The following is a 14892-nucleotide window of genomic DNA, read 5'->3' as shown; positions in this document are numbered from 1 at the left end:
TGTGATCACACTGCCAGTTCATTTGATCGCAACGACAGTCACATCACACTGATGTGTGATTGCATCGACAGCTAGTGTGACCTACTGACAGCTAGTGTGATCTACTGACTGCTAATGTGATCAATTGACAGCTAGTGTGATCAACTGACAGCTAGTGTGATCAATTGACAGCTAGTGTGATCAACTGACAGCTAGTGTCATTACACTGACAGATAGTGTGACAGATAATGTGACAGATAGTGTGATAGCATTAACAGCCATTGTGATCTACTGACAGCTAGTGTGATTGCACTGACAGTTAGTTTGATCCACTGACATCTGGTGTGATTAACTGACAGCTACTATGATAATTTGCAGCCACTGTGATCACACTGATAGTTTGTGTGATGCATTAATAGCTAATTTGATCGCACTGACGGCTAGTGTGACTACACTGACAAGCTTTTTGTGATCACAGTGACAGGTAGTGTGATTACACTGACAGCTGTTCAGATCACACTGACAGCTAGTATAATCCCACTAAGAGCTAGTATGATCGCATTAACAGCGTTTTTATCGCACGGACAGCTAACGTGATTACTTTGATATCTAGAAGGATAAAAATGACAGATAGTGTGAATACACTGACAAAGAGTGTAAATATACTGATAGAGACTATCTCTTATGAAAAAATAGCTTGCACAGACTGGGGAGCTAATCACAACATCCTGAAAAAGAACTATACCAGTTACGTAAGACTTGTTCTAGAATATGTTGCCACAGCAATGGTCTTAGCAGCCCAAATAAACCTAAGAAAAATAGATAAGGTTCAAAATATTGGTCTAAGGATAATGACAGGAGCAATCAAAACAACACCCATAAGAGCTATGGAGGAAACCGCTGCCCTGATCTCTCTGGGTGAAAGATGAGAAATAAAAATCCTTTCCCAATTCACTAAATTGGAAACCTTGGAGAGGCACCCACTCAGAACAAAAATCCACAAAACTGGCACAAAAACCGTCTCAAAATGACCAATTTCATACAGGAGTCTCTAAACCTAAAAAAGAAACACCAACTTAAAAAATAACTCTGGAATCCACGATACATAATGAGTCTCCATCCTGTGACGAAAGCTCTCTTCCTACTATAAGTGACCATATTGAAAATAAAACAAAAATATCTGACTACATTTCAACAGAGCTCAAGGAAATAGTGAACTGTTTTCTACAAACTCATTATCCTAGCAATCAGTCGGTCAGAATTAACACGGATGGCTCATCCCATAAAGGCACCACAAATTGAGAAGCTGGAATACTCATCGAATTGCCCGATGGAGAAAAACTAGAAAAATCCATTTCAACTGGAGAGCTCTATGAGCAGAAAAGGAAACATTAGAACTAGATGCTACCATGCTAGCAAATCATCCAAGTGCCTTACACAGTCAGATTGTCTTTCTAACCGATGCGAAAACAACCCTCCAAAGCTTGGAAAACTCTGATTCCTCTTATATAAAACGACTCAGGACAGCACTTACAAAGCTCAACAACAACGGCAAATAAGAACTTTTTTTTCAATGGATACCAGCACATATAGAACTAGAAGGAAATGAGAAGGCTGACACGCTCGCCAAGAGTGGGAGAACAAACTCACAATTAATTATTGCACTTTATCCAGAAGAAATGAAGAAATTAATCGTAAATAAAATAAATGAGAAATGGACTAGCTCTCATCAAAATCACAAGAAAGATGATGTTTATTATAAGCTATCCCGACAATATCAACATCTAATCTTTTGACTCAAGACCGGACACAACAGAATGAGACAACACATGTACAGGAAGCTCAAAATTAGAACCAGTGAAATCTGCCCATGTGGAGTGTCACCAGAGAATGCTGACCATGTCCTCCAAAACTGCTTTCTTTACCAAGAGGCCCGTATAAGACACTAGCCCCAAAACACCCCAATAGAAATAAAACTATATGGAGAGCTCCCTTATTTGGAAACCACTGCTCAGTTCATCTCATGTATTGGTCTAGTCATCTGAACACTCCAACATAACAATGAGAACAAAGAAGAAGAAGAATACTGACAGATTATGTGATCGCCCAAGCAGCTAGTATGATTTCAATGACAGCTAGTGTGATCGATATGACAGCTAATTTTATCGTACGGACAGATAATGTGATTACAGTGACAGATATTGTGATTGCGCTGATAGTTATTGTGTTTGATTACTCTGACAGCTATTGTGACAGGTTATATGATCGCAGTTTCGTCTTGCGGGATCTTACTGACAGCTAGTGTGAATAGACTGACAGCTAGTGTGATAACACTGATAGCTAGTGTGAACAGAATGACAGCTAGTGTGATAACACTGACAGCTATTGTGACTGCACTGAAAGCTATTATGATCGCAGAGAAAACTAATCTGATCACAGTGACAACTAGTCTGATCACAATTACAGCTAGTCAGTCTGATTACAGTGACAGCTAGTCTGATCACAGTGACAGCTACTCTGATCACAGTGACAGCTAATTCTGATCACAGTGACAGATAGTCTGATCACAGTGACAGCTAGTCTGATCATAGTGACAGCTACTCTGATCACAGTGACAGCTACTCTGATCACAGTGACAGATAGTCTGATCACAGTGACAGCTAGTCTGATCATAGTGACAGCTACTCTGATCACAGTGACAGATAGTCTGATCACAGTGACAGCTAGTCTGATCATAGTGACAGCTAGTCTGATCATAGTGACAGCTACTCTGATCACAGTGACAGATAGTCTGATCACAGTGACAGCTACTCTGATCACAGTGACAGATAGTCTGATCACAGTGACAGATAGTCTTATCACAGTGACAGCTACTCTGATCACAGTGACAGATAGTCTGATCACAATGACAGATAGTCTGATCACAGTGACAGCTACTCTGATCACAGAGACAGATAGTCTGATCACAGTGACAGATAGTCTGATCACAGTGACAGCTACTCTGATCACAGTGACAGATAGTCTGATCACAGTGACAGATAGTCTGATCACAGTGACAGCTACTCTGATCACAGTGACAGATAGTCTGATCACAGTGACAGATAGTCTGATCACAGTGACAGCTACTCTGATCACAGTGACAGATAGTCTGATCACAGTGACAGATAGTCTGATCACAGTGACAGATAGTCTGATCACAGTGACAGCTACTCTGATTACAGTGACAGCTACTCTGATCACAGTGACAGATAGTCTGATCACAGTGACAGATAGTCTGATCACAGTGACAGATAGTCTGATCACAGTGACAGCTGGGTTATTAGCATGCGCAACATCAGTGTCTCATACAACCAGTCCTTTTTTTTTTACATTGCTCCAAGATGGTGTCTTAGAATAAAGGAAAATTGCCACTGAGAAACATGCAAATCACCTTTTTCAAAATGTAGCGAAACACTACACTACTACGGCCCACAGTACACCAGATAAAGTAACTCCTAGCAGTACGTTATCTTCTAGTTAGATCCTTTGTTTAACACTTTGGATTACTAGGTCACTGGAAAAAGGTGAATGGTCCCTGGTCCCTTTTCCTTTATTAGCACGTTGTTAGCTTTGTATAATCTCAAGTACCAAGTAATATACGAAGTATCTAAAAATTATCAAAAAGAAATCGTAGTTTTACAAACGTTTTCTAGCCTAGTAATGTTAAGGTATTTGGATGCCAATAGTTATATTTATATTCAGATTGAATGACAACAAAAAAAATGTTTTTTGTAAACGATGTCAGGGTTCTATTCTTTGCTTGGCTCGTTAGGATTTACTTAATAAGAACAATTAATACTCAATATACTTCAATTCTAACTCCAGTTATCCATGAATAACAATTATACTTTAATAAATCACACAACGACATCAACTCTCAGTAAATACTAATATACAAAACACCAGTCCAGAAAAAAAACGTCAGTCCTTCCTGAACCGGGAACAAGGCCTCACTGACTAACACACTCTCTCGCACAATCAATGAAGACTGAACGAACCATTCAGTTCATAACACGTGCAAGACTATTCACATTCATAACCTAGGAGTAGATAAACAAGGGATGTAACTATGATATCAAAATATCAACAAAATAATATTGACTCTCGCCATACCCCGTCCCTGACAAACGGAAGAGGACTAGCTCTAGAAATCTGTTCCTCTCCTCTGGTCACGTTACCCAGGCATCGCTGCCATTACATTCATATCGTCACGTATAAACAAAAGTGTTGTCATGGGTGAACAAAGTGAAAGTACACAAAGAGAAGAAAAAACATTTCGGAAACAAAATTAAAAAGAGAGTTTCTGTTATCACTAGTTCTAGCCCAGTCACACAATGGAGGATGCTTTTGGTTGGATTGAAAATATATTCTTTTCATTGCTTTTGTAAAGCCCAAGATTAATGCTCAGAGTTTAGAGCAGCGAGCCTACTAAAACTAATCTTGCAAATTAATACCGCTAGCTCCCCGATATTGATGGGAAACAATGTCGGCGGTATGAGACTGGAATAACCACCACCACCACCCCCCCCCCCCCAAAAAAAAAAAAATTAAGCCCAAAAAAGAGACATAAGCCCCACAAAATTGCTCCAATCCAATCTCTTTTTTTTTATATTTAATTATTATTGTTTTTGGACCAGTTGGGAAGGGGGGGGGGGGGCGTTTGTAAGAAGGTTTCCATGCTACGTTTACAAGAGCAACAAAAAAAAAAATCTGCCTTCCCAAGGATTCGAACTTGAGACCCAATAATGAGTAATGTATTTGTAAAAACTAACCTCCCTTTAAGTTCTATATTAAACAAAAAGTAGAACAATTTGTAGAGAAAGCTGCTTGCATATTTCATTTTAAAACTAAACGGCTCACTCTAAGAAAACGAAAATGTAGCCGTTGCATCAGAACTTTGTAACATCTAAAGTGTATAAATATAATTCACCCCCCCCCCCCCGACCCACCCCGAAAAAAAAAATCCTGGCTACCCCTTGGTAGTACAAGATATATTTAGATGTAAAGAGAAGCTGATTTCGGAGAAAATTACATAGCACAACTTGCAGTGGAAGCTCACAGCACACCCTGCAGACCCAAAAGCTGGTCCCCAGTGGGACATCCCCTCGCACGCCACTGCCTAACATTAAATCCTAGTTTACATTTAAATGTCTTAATGCAGAGAAAAGTTCAAACTGTTGGGACGGGAAGAACGTTCTCTTTCTTAATCAAAAAAGGGCGAGGCCTTGCCTGTTATTGACTTAAGTTAGCCCAGTCCTTTTAACAGAAGTCTCAACTGTATTGAATGCATTCCGTCATGCGGTTTGAAATTGAATGTTTCTATTCAAAAAGATGGCTAGACATTACATTGGGCGCACACATCGGAATACAAAAGGGTTTCTAGAGCGTGCCCTGGGAAGTATATCCTTGCTTTAGCCTTACATACTTTTTATTTCCCTGTAACAAAAATTATCAAAGCGCTTGCTGCTTTTTCATAAATAGATTGAATGGGGGCGGTGGAGGCCATGCATTCAGCTAGGCCAAGGACCAAATAAGAATTTCGGGACGCTTGAGACTATGCATAACAATGAATTCCTTCTATAACAACATAAAGTCGGCATTCATGTTAACATTCAAATGTATTCAATGAACTTATAATTATAAAGATATAGTTAACTGTGAACCTGACATAGCTAATGCTATTGAATGATTATCTAGTAATCTAGTTTGTTTAAATGTTTCGCAAAGTGCCAATCTTTCATTCAAAGCCTCGGCAAAGCTACCTTTCCCTTTAGTTTAGTATTCTGATTACTTATAGGTACATTGTACTTCTCGTGTATAATATGAAACACTGCTTATTAGTTTTTGTTTTAATTTATATTCTACTTATATGCATACTACATAAATATTTCCCTTTCGTGGGCCGCTAATAAATGGCGTCTCTACACAAGGGATCCGCCAGGATATAACAAAATGAAACGCCTTACGCACATTTTTTTTGCAGGCTTAGAATTAATAAGATTCTCAGGGATCGCTTTTTTTTTTCTTTACAAAGCTTACATCAACTCTGTCTGTCTGTTTGTCTTTTTGTCAAATGTTTGTACACGTTATTTCTCCCTCACCCTATCTTGACTGAAGTGTTGGTATACGCTGAATTAATCCCCTCTATACATTGTTGTCTGAGTCTTAGTAAACGGCATGAGAAATAGGACGAGACTATATAAAATCTTCCATGACTCTCCACAAACAGAGTGGTTACCGTGTTGGCTAGAGACGCCTGAGAAGGCTTGAACCATGAGTTCGAATTCAGGTCGCCTTTTTTTTATATATATATAAATGCTATTTAGCGGCCCCCACTATTAGGTTTGTGCAAAATGTCCGTCTGTCCTTCTGTCACACTCATATCTCGAAAACTAGAAGAAAAATGAAAAATATTATTTCACCATGCGATGCGGCTTGAAAAGTTTATGTGCAACGGCTACTTTTGGTTTTCTAAAAGCAAACCGTTTAGTTTATAAAATTAATTATGCAAGCGTTTTTTTTTCATAAAAATACACCAATTCTAAAACAATTACATAAATGTAAGGGAGGTAATGTTACAATATATTAACAAAGAATGGCAATTTTTTGTGTATTTTCAGTATCATTAAGTCAAATATATTTATAAAATGTACAGGAAATGTTCATAACAAATATAAATATTAGTTAAACGTGTATTTTTCTGGTCAACTAGCTGCCAAAATTATAAGAAAACATTTTTGTTTGTTTATAAAGGTTAAGAATGCACTTTGTATGTAAATATCACGCACATTTTTAAAAATGGGCATCTCATGCAGCGACATTCGTGCAGTGGCGCGACAAGCAGCGGCAAGATATGGTACTAATCAGTTTCCTCAAACTTTTTAAAATAATCAGATTTTATTTATTTTTTGTTTATTGCCCCCCATCAGAATAATGGACGCTTATTTTTGTGCGCTTTGTCTGTTGGTCGGTCTGTCCGTCACGTTTAAATTTTTAAAAAGACACTAAAAGCTAATGTTCTTTCCGAGATATTGCAATAGTTTTAATTATCTAAAATAGATTGTTCCAGATGTTTTTGTGAAAAACGAATCAATGCCAACGAATTTTTGTTTGCTCTTCTAACTTATATTACATTTAAATTTCATGCTTAATTAAACGTTGTACAAACACATGATCAATCATATGTTGTTCCGGTTTTATAAGTTAATATAACATATAAATGCTAAATGAAAATCTCTATACTGACTTATATTTCATTAACTATGAAATTGTTCCGGATGTTGTTTTATTAAAACAAAATATGTAAAATGATTATTTGAAACAACATTATTGACTTACATATTACCATTATATTCTTGGACAATAAGTCACTATAGTTTAATTATTGATATCCAATTGTTCCGTATTTTGAACTTAAAACATAATTATGTTAAATGACTTTTTTTTTTCAAAAATATAAAACAATAGGTTGTTCAGGATTTTAAAATAAGAAAGCAATTTACTATGAACGATTAATGTTTTAAAATCTAATTTTCGTTAATATTATGTTCCGATTTTTAAGGAAAACAACTTCCTTACACCAAAGTATGGTATGAAAATCTCTCAACAAGGCTATGGTACATCTAATTTTCATACGAGACCATTCCAAAAAATTTAATTAACGGTAATTAGATTTATCTAGAATTCTCTTTTTCTCTCACTATAAATACAAATATCCGGAACAACCTATTATAGATACTTAAAAATATTGCGATGCTTCGGAAAGAAAATTAAAAGTTTATCAAATTTTCAATAGCTTTTAGTTTTTTTTCGATATTAACATGACAGACAGACAGACAGACAAAACGCACAAAAAATATGCGGCTTTAATCCTAATATATATATAATCTTTAAATAAATTTTGTTTGAACTCTGTCCAGTGTGGATTATGAGCCCTCGTTAAATCTCTCGTGTTAATAAATACATTTTTTGTTACTAGCCTATTGTACCGTAACGGAATTTTTTTTTTTCTTTGACGTCCTATGAATGAATTCTTAAAATTAAATACTTAAAAAACTCACTCGGTGCATGAACCCTCGATAACTGGCTCGTATTGATGAACATATTTTTTAGTCTAACTAGGCCGCGTGACGTAGTGAATTTTTTTTAAAATTCATATGGAATTAATTCTTGAAATGAAATGCTAAAAGAACTCACTCGGTGCACCAATGTCTATGAACCCTCAACAACTTGCTCGAAGGCCTTTTGATGAAGACATTTTTTAATCTAACTAGGGCGTGTGACGTAGTAGATTTTTTTCCTTTGACGTCATATGGAATGGATTCTTTAAATGAAATGCTAAAACAACTCGATATAGTAATGTTTATTAATCCTCGTTATCTGACTCGTATTTTAAAAAGACGTAATAGCTAGATTTAGATCTAATCTAGATTTTTTAAATTAGATCTAGATTTTTTTACAGTATAACTAGATTATTTAAACTAGATAAATTAGATATGGATTTATATTCTAATTAAAACGATTGTAGATTCTAGATCTAGAATTTCTAGGTCTATTTTAGACTGATATAGACTAAATCAAGATATAGAATTTCAATTTCTAGACTTAAAGTGTATATTTTGATTTCCAAACGTCTAGATCAATATTGCAATGTTATAATATACTAAAACTAATCTACTATTTTTAACTTTAATGTTGCGTTCAGTCTATTGATAGATTATCTAGGCTTTTCTTTTTGCAAAAATCTAATCTAAATTTATATTTTAGATGAAGATCTAGTAGATATATATCTTAAGAGTGCTAAATCATAAATTTAGTTTAGGTAGATCTAAATCTTTTTTTCTAGTTCCATTTGAATGAAAATGCCAGTAGGTCTGTTGATAACTGGATGGCTGCCTGGTCGTGCGGTTTGCACGCTGGACTGTCGTTCAGATTTATCGATGGTCCCGGGTTCAAACCCTGCCCGCTCCCATCCCCCGTCGTCCTGCGGGAGGTTTGGACTAGGAAGTAATTATCTTCAACTCTGAAGGAACATCCGAAACATGTAAAACATTTTACAAACAACATTTTACTGTGCCGAGACACCGAAGTACAAGCACGATATATCTGTTCTTTCTTCTTTTTTAAAATAACAAATCAATGCTGAAAGATTATCTAAAATTGCTCGTCTGACATATTGTAAATATCCGGTAGATGTCATGCCGTATTGTGTATTATATATTTTTATTAATTATAGGCTATACGTTTGTAACCAGTTTGTTATTAAGAGCAATGCCTTGTCGTGCGGTTAACGTGCTGAACTAATTATCTCGACGGTCCCGGGTTCATACCCTGCTCGCTGCCATCCTCCGTCGTCCAGCGAGAAGTTTTTAACTTAGATGGAACAGAAGAAAAAACATTTATTTTTTTTACAACGGCTAATGAAAATTTGAAACATTATAACTTTTGACCATCAAAATAAAATCACGTCTTGAATATTCCTTGCGAATATATTGTTAAGAAGATTATATTTTTAAGGATCCTAGGTATCACTTTAATGACCGCATCAGAAACGAAGAGATTAGAGACAGGGTTACTGCAGCGATTGGACCCCACGAAGACCTACTAACTATCGTAAAAAAAAAAGCTAGCTAAAAATCTATGGCCATATTACAGGATCTTCGGGGCTCGCAAAGACTTTCTTCGGGGAACAGTACGAGGAAAAAGCAGAAGAGGCAGACAGAGAAAGCGATGGAAAAACAACATAATAAATGGACGGGCATGTCATTGAAACAGGTTTTATCTAAGGCAAAAGACAGAGAGGAATGAAGAAAGATGGTCAACGGTGCCCCAACAGTCCAACCAACTAAGGGATAGGTTGAGGAAAAAATATTTTGAAAACGTACAACGGTCAAACCAGAGTTTTCCCTGTGTAGCCAATTAGCTAGCATTTTCCCCCAAAGATGTATAAAAACTGTCAAATTTCTAGGAAATCAGTTACAGTCGTTCATTAAGTACCGTGTCCTACCATTCAGGTAGGTTTTAGGTTCCATCCACTTAGGAGATACTCAGGTATCTTTTTTTTTTTTTACAATTACTTTTATTGGCTACATGAAAATAAAAGGAACATAGAATAACATTATTACCCAAAGAAAAACTTTATTTTTTCCACTAAGTACTTAGACATAAAATGACGTACGTAGAGAAACATACTTTTTTTTTGCTTTGTGCGAATAATCTATAATATAAAGCAGAAAGTAAAGCGTGTGTACGTATGTATGTTACGCATAGAAATCAAAACTATTTGACCAATCTTGATAAGATTGGGCATAAATGTTCCTTGGAACCGTAACGTATGTATAGTATCCCTAAAAGACACTTAATTCCCTCAAAAAAAAAGTTACCCAACTCTATGAAAGTATTACTATTTCATGGATCTAGGCCATGTTTACCATGTTTACATGAAAGTAGATCGACAGGATCTAGATCTAGATCTAATTTTAAGAACTTCACTTTGCACAGATAGCTTTTTTACTTTGACACATGAAAATGACAAAATATAGTCTATTGATTTCATTTTTAATAAAATTTAGCTTAAAATTTGTCTTTCAAAAGCATTTCAAAAGCATTTTAAAATAAATTCGTTCTTTATATCTGCGAATTTAGAAGTGCTGACGTACTTTATGATCCCATTAACCTATCGAAGCCAACATCTAACTCTAGATCTAATTCAAAGATCAATGATGATAGATCTACTTTATACTTTAATACAGGGGTCGGTAACCTTTTACTGCTAAGGACCGCATTTTAAAAAAATTTGGGGACTAGGGCCCAAGAGTGAACAAACAGTTAAATACTCCATATTAAGTACAACTATATATTTTTGGTGAAATGGTGTGATGTAAACAGACATTAGCAAAATAAAAAAAAAATATTCGTAAAATTAGTTCAAGAAGTTGCTAACTCTTGTTATAATTCCTCCATTGGGAGTGCATATATATGTGCAGTCAAAGAACGGTTCCATCAGTTGTTACCCTTGCCATCTTGTAGGCCTACAAGCCAACCCAACACTTTCAACACAGTTCTTCATAGCACTGAGTAAATACTGGCCTGGGCTTGTGTTTTTGAATTTTTCGAAATATTGCCATTTAAAATAATCTTCATTTACATTGAACTTTTTAGAATGACGTTAGAGACAATGTTTCTTTATAATAGCTTCTTCATTATAAGTAATACGAATCAAAAGTTTCAAATATTTCTATAGATATTTACAATTATTTATTTTAACTATATTTGCATGTGTATATTTGTATGTACTTTCTTTAGGTGTCCGCGGGCCACAAAAAAACAAACACTTCGGCGGGCCGCATGTGGCCGTAATTTGTCCACCCATGCTTTAAGACTAAGACTAAGACTAAGACTGCTTAGATCCTTACGGAAATTTGTTTTAACACATTAACATACAAAAATAAAGTCCATTCAATTCATATTTTAATCAAATTAACCATTAAATTGTGTGTTTCTAAAGCATTTTACATACATTTGTTCGCTATAGCTTCCATGCTGACATACATTTTAATAGCCCCATTCATGTGTCGTGCACACCGCTATGTAAACTCACTATGATTGGACAGGCTAAATGAAGTTCTATATGGGGGATATTAAATATACTAACATATAATAATTAATTAGCTTCTTGAGCCATTGAATTAACTCTAGTAATATTAGGTCTACTTCTGTTATAATAGTTTCTAGATCTAAATATATGTAGACCTACAAGCAAATGTTTTTTTATTTTAAAAAATGGATTTAGGAGGTCGATCATGTGTTGATTAGCTATTTTGATAGCTCCATTCATACTATTTTTACATTCACGCATTCACTTTCTTATAACATTATTATTTCGTTTTATTGTTTCCAAAACACTCTCAGTGAGTATATCGACAGTGAGGACGCGCGGGCCGAGGGTAATATATGGCTAGTAATCAGATAAAGTCACTTCGTCTGAGAAACTTTTGATAAACATAATAATTAGTTTGACAGCCTATGTATGACTTACTAACATGTTCATTAAATAATTTGTAAGTCTTAACGTTTACTTTGTCTTGTTTCTATTTGGGAAGCGCGTGGTCGAGAGGCTAAGTACGCTTGAACTTGGCCTGGCTACCTATCAAGGGGACTCGGCGTTCGACACCTGACTCGAGCAGAGTTGCGTTTACTGAGCGCCTAAAGGCAGCACGGAAAACCTTCTCCCAGATACCCCCCCCCCCCTTTTCTGGTCCACAAAAGAGGTTGGACCATAGCGTGTTGAGTATGCTATAAGCATGAAAGTAGCGCTATATAAAAGCTATAATTATTATTATTTTTTTTAATTTTTATTAACAAACCCAGATTTTTCTTATTCAAAGCACGGGCTCCATCAGTTCCTACACTCGCCATCTTGTTCCATGCCAACCCAACACTTTAAATACAGTCCTTCATAGCTTGGAATAAATACTGGCCAGAGGTTGTATCTTTGACTTAGTGTTTTGACATATTGCTAATTTGAACAAAAAATAAATTTTTCGTTTCCTTTGAACTTTTTAGAATGGCATGTAGAGACAATGTTTCTTTATCCACTTCGTCGTAAGAATCGGACGTTTCAGTAATTTATATCGATACTTAAAATCATTAATTATTAATATATGTGCATTTTCATATATTTATCTTTTATAATCTGTTGGCACACATAATATTTGTAGTTGTCCGCGGGCTGCATAAAACACCTTAGCCGGCCGTATGTGGCCCGCGAGCCGTAATCTGCCCAGCCCTTCTTGAGATCATAATAGCTACAGGGAAAAAATGTGGATTGAAGGAAGAAAAGAAGGAAAAAGGGGAGGAGTCTTGTCTTCTTTTGGGTCGGTTTCCTTTTTTTTTTTTTTTTCAACATAATGGGAAAGCACTAGGGGAGAGAACAGTGTCACTTGGTGATGGTTGAATAATTTCTTCCAACTTACGGTGACCCAGCACATTTATTTCAATAAGAATGATAATCACAGCGGAAAAGAAAAAAAAAATAAAAGATGATCGCCGACCTGTACGGTAGTTTAGCTTCCATGCCTACTGACCCATAGCGGTGTATGTTAATATTAGACTGTAAGTTACTGTAACAAAGACTTTGTCGTCTGCTTTACAAAGAAGTGACGAGTTATAGGCCATTGCTCATTAGGGGAGATAATCCTTTGTTAAGCACTATGTATTCACTTGTATCGAGGCGCCAAGAATTTTATAGTTTTGCTTTCACAGACGAGAAGTTCACAGAAAAAAAATGTGGACATAGTGTAATTTTCGATAGGTCATCAGACAGACCTTTTCCCCAGCTAATATCAGATGCCCATTCATTTTCCCCAGCTAATATCAGACACCCATTCATTTTCCCCAGCTAATATCAAATGCCCATTAATTTTCCCCAGCTAATATCAGATACCCATTCAGATTCCCCAGCTAATATCAGATGCCCATTAATTTTCCCCAGCTAATATCAGACACCAATTCATTTTCCCCAGCTAATATCAGATGCCCATTAATTTTCCCCAGCTAATATCAGACACCCATTCATTTTCCCCAGCTATAATCAGATACCCATTCATTTTCCCCAGCTAATATCAGATACCCATTCAGACTCAATGGCTCAGGATTAGGATCCCAAAATTAAAAATCTCACCAAGATTCGCACCCGGGACACCCGATTCGGAAGCAAGGTGCTTTAGAGTCCTAGTATCGAGCCTCTTTGTAGTTATATTGCAACTGGATATTTTGGTGTAACAACTAGAAGTGCAGTACATTATTATTATTATTAAATAAACGTCATATTGTCTGCTCAAGATCGACTCTGTATACTATTCATGTTTGTTACGTACTAAATGGACACACAAACCCAGCATTCTACAGCATTACACATTCAGCATGTCACACAACGAGTTTTGATTGAATTTAGAATTTCCATGAGATGATGGAAATTTATGTAGATAAAGCCCATAGCTGATATTGCGGCTTGAATTTATGTGTGGAGTTCAGGGGTATGAAAATGTCTTCAATGTCTGGAACCATGGAGGAGTAGATATAATTATTAAGATCCAACAGAAAAGCTATTTAGTAGATGTGTATAACGGTTACTTAACCCTTAAAACGCGTGTGGTAGTTTATTTATTGTAATTTCATGTTGTATACACTTATTTTAAAACAGCTCAGCACTTAAAGGGTTAATAATTGTGCTCAACATAGTTGCTCAGAAAATGCTTTATGAAGAGCACTTTTTGATATGGTTGAAATACTTTTTTTTGGTTCTGAAATTATAGTCTCTAGAAGCGCAGCTCAAGATCTTTTATTTTACCTCTCTTTAGTTTACTTTATCTTATTTTTATTTTTTTTTTTTTGGTGTGGGTAGATGCACTAGAAGGCCAAAGATACACAAGAGTAGGCCTATCTTTTAACTATTGACAAAGTGGTGACTAACTAAACCTTTTCTTTAACAAAAGCATACTCCTTTAGATCAAAATGTTATAAAGAAAAGACTTCTAAAAAATAAAAAAAAGCATTGTGATTCAGAAGAAAAAAAAAGGAAAAAGAAAATGTGCAGCGAGCAATCCCAAGATGCCGGACTCACTATTTAAGGAAAAGAAAAAGAGGTTCATTCTTATGTGCATTGATCTTTTTTTTTTAACGCTGAGCTTCATCTCCTACTGGAAGAAATCATTGATGTAGCAGATAAATTTGGAGCTATACAACCAGGAATTCTTAAGTTCAACAACCAACAAAGTATTGTAGATGTCAGTTTCAAATATTGGCGTATATGATAATTTTCCAAAAAGCAACATTCCAACAGAAATACCTTGACTGGGAAGAGATCTAAAGGCA

Source organism: Biomphalaria glabrata, chromosome 12, assembly GCF_947242115.1.
Source record: "Biomphalaria glabrata chromosome 12, xgBioGlab47.1, whole genome shotgun sequence".
Lineage (NCBI taxonomy): Eukaryota > Metazoa > Mollusca > Gastropoda > Planorbidae > Biomphalaria > Biomphalaria glabrata.
This window is presented reverse-complemented; position numbering follows the sequence as displayed.